Raw genomic sequence first — 7309 nt, forward strand, 5'->3', positions numbered from 1 at the left:
GGAACGGAGAAAGAGCCAACAGCGTGCAGAAAAAAGGAAAAACCAGATAGAAAGGGAGAGAAAACTAGACGAAAAGAGTTGACGCCACAGAAATAGAAGGAAAAACATGGCAAAAAACGTAGAAAACGGTAGAGAGCAAACCAAACAATAAAGGGAAGACGGAACAGATAGCCAGAGAAACTGAAAGAGAAAAGAGGAATAGCGATGGAGTAAAAATACCAACAGATAAAATGAGGAAAACGGGAAAAAAAGATAAAGGGATACGAGATAAAAAAGGAAGAAGATGGGACACGAAACGGGCAAGGAATAGAAAAACGACGAAAACCGGAATCGAAAAAAAGAAAAAAGTTGAAATGGGCCAGAAATGGCAAAAAAAGTGAAAAAGAAAACAGAAGGAAATCAAGAAAAGGGCGAGAGATAGATAAAGAAGAGAAAAGAAATAGCGAATGCAAAACTGCGTGCCTAAAAATGAAAAAATAACTGGGAAAAAAGAGGAAAACGTAACAGAAAAGGGAATACGAAACAGAAAAAAGAGAAACAAAAATGGAAATAACACACGTGAGGAAAAACAGCACTAAAAGTAAGAAAAAATGTGACAGGAAAAACGGAACAATGAAATAGGAAACACGAAACAGAAAAAACGAAGACGAAAGAAAAAAAAGAAACGGAAGGAAAGCCAAGAAAACGGTACAGAAAAAGAGAAACAAGAAGAGGAAAACGGAACTGAAAAGAGAAAAAACGGAACAGAAAAGAGGTAAAACGTGTGAGAGAATAAGATGAACAATCTCAATTTTACTTTTAAGTAAAACTTCATGTCTAATTTCGCATCCATGTCGTATTTGAAGTAGAACTTCAAGTACAAATTAGTACAAATTCAAGCCTAGTTTAATGAATCCAAACGTTCAATTGCATTTCCGATTTTGTTTCATTTGCTTGATTAATAGTCGAGTTATGAGGAAATTTGCATTTTATTTGTATGGAAGCCCCCTCTCTTAGAGGTAGCAGGGGTCTCAATCTACTATTGAAAAAAAATCTGCCTCCAAAAACCTTCACATGCCAAATTTGGTTACATTTGCTTGATTAGTTCCCGAGTTATGCAGAAATATGTATTCATTTGTATGGTAGCCCCCCTTCTAGAGGGGGAGGGGTCTCAAACCTTGCTAACAACATTCCCCACATCATACGCAATATGTATGCCAAGTTTCATCATAATCCGTCGAGCGGTTTGCGAGTCTCTACCGGACACACGAACAGGATCTCATTTTTATATAGAGTAGGGCGGGGCATAAGTGCGATGTTTGAAGTTGTCATCAATTTTCTAGAGATATAAAGAAGGAAAACAACAAAATATTTTATAGTGATGCAGCAACTCAATGTCTGCACATTCAACTATAAATCGTCTGGAATAATAGTGTTATGCAAAATAAATTTTTCATTCTTCTGATCAAGTGCCGATTCGCACTTTTACCCCACTAGCGGAGCAAAAGGGCGATTACCGCGGGGCAAAAGTGTGAAGTTCGAATCCATGAAATCCACCGCAGTAGCTAACAAAACCATATTATCTTCAATCTGCGTAACGTTTCGGGAAGGAATATTCTCAATTTGCACCTTTCTCATTTTGCGCTGGTGTATTGCAGCCCCTGTCAGATCGAAACTTTTCCAAACGTTTGTTTTTTTTTTGTTTCATCAACGGAAAAACATTGTTTTCCTTCGGCCAACATCTGCAGAACACGCAGTTTTCTGCAGATCTTCCATTTCTAGTATCTGTAATATAGTGCCTGAAGATGAATATAATTAACTATACATTTTTGCCTCGTCCATGAATCGCACTTTTGCCCCGTCCGTGAATTGCACTTTTACCCCGCTAGGCGCTTGACGGGGTTTGATTAAATTGTGGAAAACCGAAATATATTTTGTAAATTCTTCACCGTATTTTCAAAACAGATATGTGAGTTTTCCGTTTTACTGTTACTGACTTTTTCGCGGTCTAACATAAACTCTATTTTGATTAAAGCAGAGGAGCGTTTGGTGCGAAAAATGTTAGACTGAATACTGGGAAAGTTTTGATTTGCGTCTAAAAGTATTGGGTTAGTTTGTGGCAGTGGGACTCCAACCCACAATTTCTCGATTAGTACTCGAGTGCTTTACGTATTTAAACTATACCACACCCATGTATTAATAAGTCTCAGATCTAGTTTTGTCCCGACCAGTCCAAACATTCCATCTTTCGCACGCATGCATTAATGCATGGGTTTTGTGCAGTTTAAATGCGTAAAGCACTCGAGTGCTAATCGAGAAATTGTGGGTTGGAGTCCCACTACCACAAACTAACCCAATATTTTTAGCTGTAGATCGAAACTTTCCCAGTATTCAGTCTAACATTTTTCGCACCAAACGCTCCTCTGTTTTAATCAAAATAGATATGTGAGTCTGTTGATATCGTATTTGCCGTATAATGAAAGCTTACATCAAAACTGCATTAAAATAACATTTTCACATAACTCAGCAACTATGCTTCGTAAGCATTCAAAGTTTACGTAAGATTCAAGCTGTCAAAGTAGTCACCCATCCATACCAATGTAGTCAATTCACTCGGAATCTGCACCGATAAATCATCGAATCGCACTTTTACCCGCATCGCACTTTTACCCCTCCTTACTCTATATGAGTAATTCTTGCTGAAACGGGGCCGCTACTGACACGAGGTCTTCAAACATTGGAAATTTTGCACTAAATTGGTTGAAAATGGTTAAAAAATAAGAATTACACTTTTGATACCTCGAGATAGTGGATCCCTCGTTCGCCAAGGAGCCTAACAGTTTCAAGAAAAGTTGGATTTGGAGTAAACCTTGAGATCTACATCATGTGATATTTCATAAATTTGCCATGAAACAACTGACAAATGGCCCGGTTCTGTAAAGGAGAAGAACAGGGCTTTCAAATGGAGTAAAAAAATTTTTTGGCGGCCATCTTGGATGTGGTCGCCATATTGGATTTTATCAAAAAATCGCCCTTTTCACCATGAGCCCCCCAACCAATTTACATTTTAGGATCACCATTGGAAATCTGAGAAAAAATGCTACAAGAAACATTAAAATGTAAATCGGTTGAGGGGCTCATGGTGGAAACGGCGATTTTTTGATAAAATCCAATATGGCGATCAAATCCAAGATGGCCGCCAATTTTTTTTTACTCCGTTTGAAAGCCTTGTTCTTCTTCTTTACAGAACCGGGCCGTTTGTTAGTTGTTTCATGGTAAATTTATGAAATATCACATGATATAGATCTCAAGGTTTGCTTAAAATTCAACTTTTTTGAAACTGTTAGGTTCCTTGGGGAATGAGGGATCCAGTATTTCGAGGTATTAAAAGTATAATTTTTATTTGTTAACCATTTCCAATCAATTAAGTGCAAAAGTACCAATATTTGAAGACCTCGCGTCAGTAGTGACCCTGTTTCGGTAAGAATTACTCATATAGAAGATGTTGCTGAGCTTTTTTGAGGTTTTGATTATCAAACAAATTTAGTCATATTTGGAATGAACTCCAGCTAAATTCGAGCGTTTTGTGGCACATTGAGTGCTTCGGTTGAATACAGCAATCGCTATTATCGGAATTAGGGATTTTCTTCCATATCAATCAGTGTAATTTACGAACATCATATTATCATCCATCAATCACCGATTGTATGCACTGTTCTGTGTAGTTGACAGCCGCGCCAGCGTAGATTACGCCAGCATCATTTTACCCCACCACCCTCTGCTGGCACTCTAGCTATATCGGTCGTCAGGATACGTGCGTTCCACGTCACTTAATAAATCACCAGCTGTCGTTTGCTTACATTTACATTATTAGCTCGATATTGAAAGGTATTCAGTCGGGAAGATCCTAGAACAGCACCATAGAGTCCATGACGGGGATGCTAAGCTGGGCTGGTTGATGGGCGAACGGATGCCACGAATTAGCGAGCGAGCGGGGGAAAGGAATGTAAAACCACGCTTTGTTGGGTTACGGTTGAACTTAACAACCATTCTCATTCCGAACTGCTTCGAATACCGAGGATGCATGTAAAGCCATCTGCAGGGGAAGGTGTTAATTAACACTTTCGATTTAATTTTGATTGACTTGAACTGGTTTAAGTTGATGCGAGCTGGAGGATTTGTGCAGCAAATGTTGTTTTAATTAGAAAAGAATCGGCCGCGGCTGGCGGGACCGTAAAAGGGGCGTAACAGCCGTCAGGTAACGACTGGCAACTGTATAAATTATAGTTTTATCTCGAGTTGAGCTGAACTGAGCCCAAGATTTGTAACTGTGCCTGTGCCTGTGGGCTCAGCCGGCCGACAGCAGAAATTTAAATTTTTAATTGAAACATTTAAAAACCTTGCTCTGGGCAAATACGCCCTGCCGGTGGAGGCGGAATGAGCCACTATCATTCGAATCCTTTCTCTTCGGTTAACCTCTTTCTTATTCCTCGCCACCATTAGGCACGGGAATTCAATGTTTATTTAAATTAGAGCTCATTCATTTCGGTGCCTGGCCAATGGCATAGAACCGAAAGGTTCGTTTCCCGAGAGCGGTAGAAGTCGCCGCTGTGCCGCCCCTTTCTTCACCCTTACTTACTGCGATTGAAATTATTTCCTAAGCTCTCCAGGAGGTCACGACGCGAATGAAGGGTGCAAAAAACCATTTCGGTGTACCCAACTTATGTTACTAGTTTTATGCAAATGAAGATACACGATGCTTATGTTGCACTGTGTTCGACATTTGCTTCGGATGGGAGCAGTGCTGCCATATTAGCAAAATATGCCTCACAGGGGATGGAAAAAATATTGCATATCACTAAATGCATTAGAAAAATTCTGCATTGGCAGAATGTTTCGGATGGTTGCCCGGTTTTGTGGTCTTTATTCAAGCTACATGCCTACTGCAATGGTCGACAACTACAAAGGACAACACTTTGGACACTTCGATCGCATTTAATTTTATTTCAGTTTTTCGTTCGCTCTTTTCGTTGACTACGACGACGCAGCAAGAGCAAGGAACCGGGTGCCCCGAGGAAGGACGAATAAATATTTTTCTCGTTAAAATCAACTGCGCTTGAAACGTTCCCTAGCCATTACTCCCTATGGCAGTCGCTGGCTGTTGGGGTTGAAGTTTTCCTAGAAGACACTCCATGGTAGAGTGAGAGGGTGCTGCTTTGCCTCCTCTGAGTGTATGTTTCAAACCGATGCCGTATAAAACAATAATAATAATAGTTACCCCTCCACCGACCGACGGCCAGGCGGTCGGAATACAATTGCAGAAGGGTAGAATCAAACAGCAAAAAACGCATATTTTGTGTGCAATTTGTGCTTTCCAATCCGAAGCCAGCGAGAATGTAGCAAAAAATATCCTGTAATCAAAGTGATGTAACCGCAGTAGCAAGCCACGAGTTTTCGTTTCGTTTCGTTTCGTTCCATGAAAAACAAAGTGGGTGGAAAATTCCCATCCAAGCAGAAAGTGCTACGAAGCCAAATTGAGACAATCGAAATTCACGGTACATTAGAGCGGATGTGATTCCGGATGGCATTTCTAGGTTGCTTTGTTTCCCAGCTGCGTTTTTCGAAATCGAAAAATGCACTGGAACATAAGTTGCAGTAAAATAGCAAGCGCATGTGACCCAATTTCCCCCGCGGTCGGTAATTTGCCGACCACGATTAGACACTTATTAAAGTATTAACGTTCGCATGAAATTTATTGCGCTTAATTTGCGAACCGGTTGGAGGCTGTTTAACATACCGGTAACAAGCGAACTGCGCGCTACGATCCAGTGATCCTTTTCACCGTTCGCCGGCCGCCGCGCTCTGTCCATCAGAGGTTAAGGTAAAGCAACCGTAAAATATTCACTCCGCCGGGCAGCTCATTCGTCACGGTGCCATTTTTATTGGTCGTATAAAGTTATGAATGGTGGTACAACAACAATCGCAAAATAACCCATAACCGATGCTCTCTTGTGTGACAGAAAGCAAGAGAAAGAAAGGCGTTCTCCGTTCGCGACTTACAGGCGGGTGTTGCGTTGTGGGGAAGGATCATAACCCTGCTCATCGGTTGCTCGGTTATTCAGAAATATGTTAATGTTGCGTACATTATTGATCAAACAACACTCCGCAAACACAAACCGGTGATCACTGGATATTTCACTCATCTTCGCTAGAGCTCATCATAGATGAATTGCTCCAACTTCCAACTGCCTCTTAGCACAAATCGCCTATCTACAGGTGTCGCAGGAGGAAGCTTGACCCCGGAAGAATTGCTCAGGGAATAATGATTTAGTGTTAGTGCTGAACGATCAACAGTTGATCTTCACCTCTGCTATAAGAATGACAGTTTTCAAGGCAGCCTCCAGAACTGTCCCAACAGAAACCACCTTGACCGATTTAACGACTCGCTCCCATGCGCCACCCATGTGGGGCGCAGTACGTTAGGGATGAAGAAGTTAAGCAAACTACTAACTGATCAGGCGTAGACTAGTTTCAATTTGGTTGAATTGTCTTTTTCACAGAAATTTTCGTCTAGAGAACTCGTGGTTTTCATTCGATTCGCTTGACATTATCCATCCGCTAAGGAGTGAGTGTCTTCATGAATCCCAAGACACCCAAATCATCGGCGATGGTGTCTTCTAAAGTCTTCCAGAGTCTTCGATAAACGCAAACATCATCTCTGAACTCTTGTTTTCATACAGATGGATTGCGGGTAAAAAATAGGAAGAGTAACCAGGGAAGCTCACAAAAAAACAAGTGACATATTGAAACGATGACATTTGGTGACATACTTCGCCACAACACCCTAACCCTAACCACCTGTCATACCTACTGAGGTAAGTTCTGTACAAGGTTGAAGAAACATAGAATATAAGGAAGGTAACAAAGGGGTGCGAATAATCGTAAATTGAAATCAAACGTAAAGAAAATTGTTGGTTAATTAACGCTAAAATTTAGCAGCACAAATACAGACAGCATAAAAAACTAAATAGCTTAGCTGCTTTCAAATTCGAAACACGAAGAAAATTGTTTTATTTATTTACTTATTTTTATTCACTTTTTAATAGGTCTTTCAACCGGTGATTGGTTCGTCCCAAAAAGAAAACAAAATGATCAGGTTTTATAAGATAAACATGAAGAAAAACTAAAGAAATTGAAAAAAATACACAAAATACATGTCAATAAAAAGAAAACTGGAAAAATGTCAAAACATCATTTAGGTACAAGAATAAATTAGAAAAGCTATAAATGACTGATAATAATAGTAAAAAACTAAAGAAAAAGCGATACA

The sequence above is a fragment of the Sabethes cyaneus genome, chromosome 1 (assembly GCF_943734655.1).
Source record: "Sabethes cyaneus chromosome 1, idSabCyanKW18_F2, whole genome shotgun sequence".
Lineage (NCBI taxonomy): Eukaryota > Metazoa > Arthropoda > Insecta > Diptera > Culicidae > Sabethes > Sabethes cyaneus.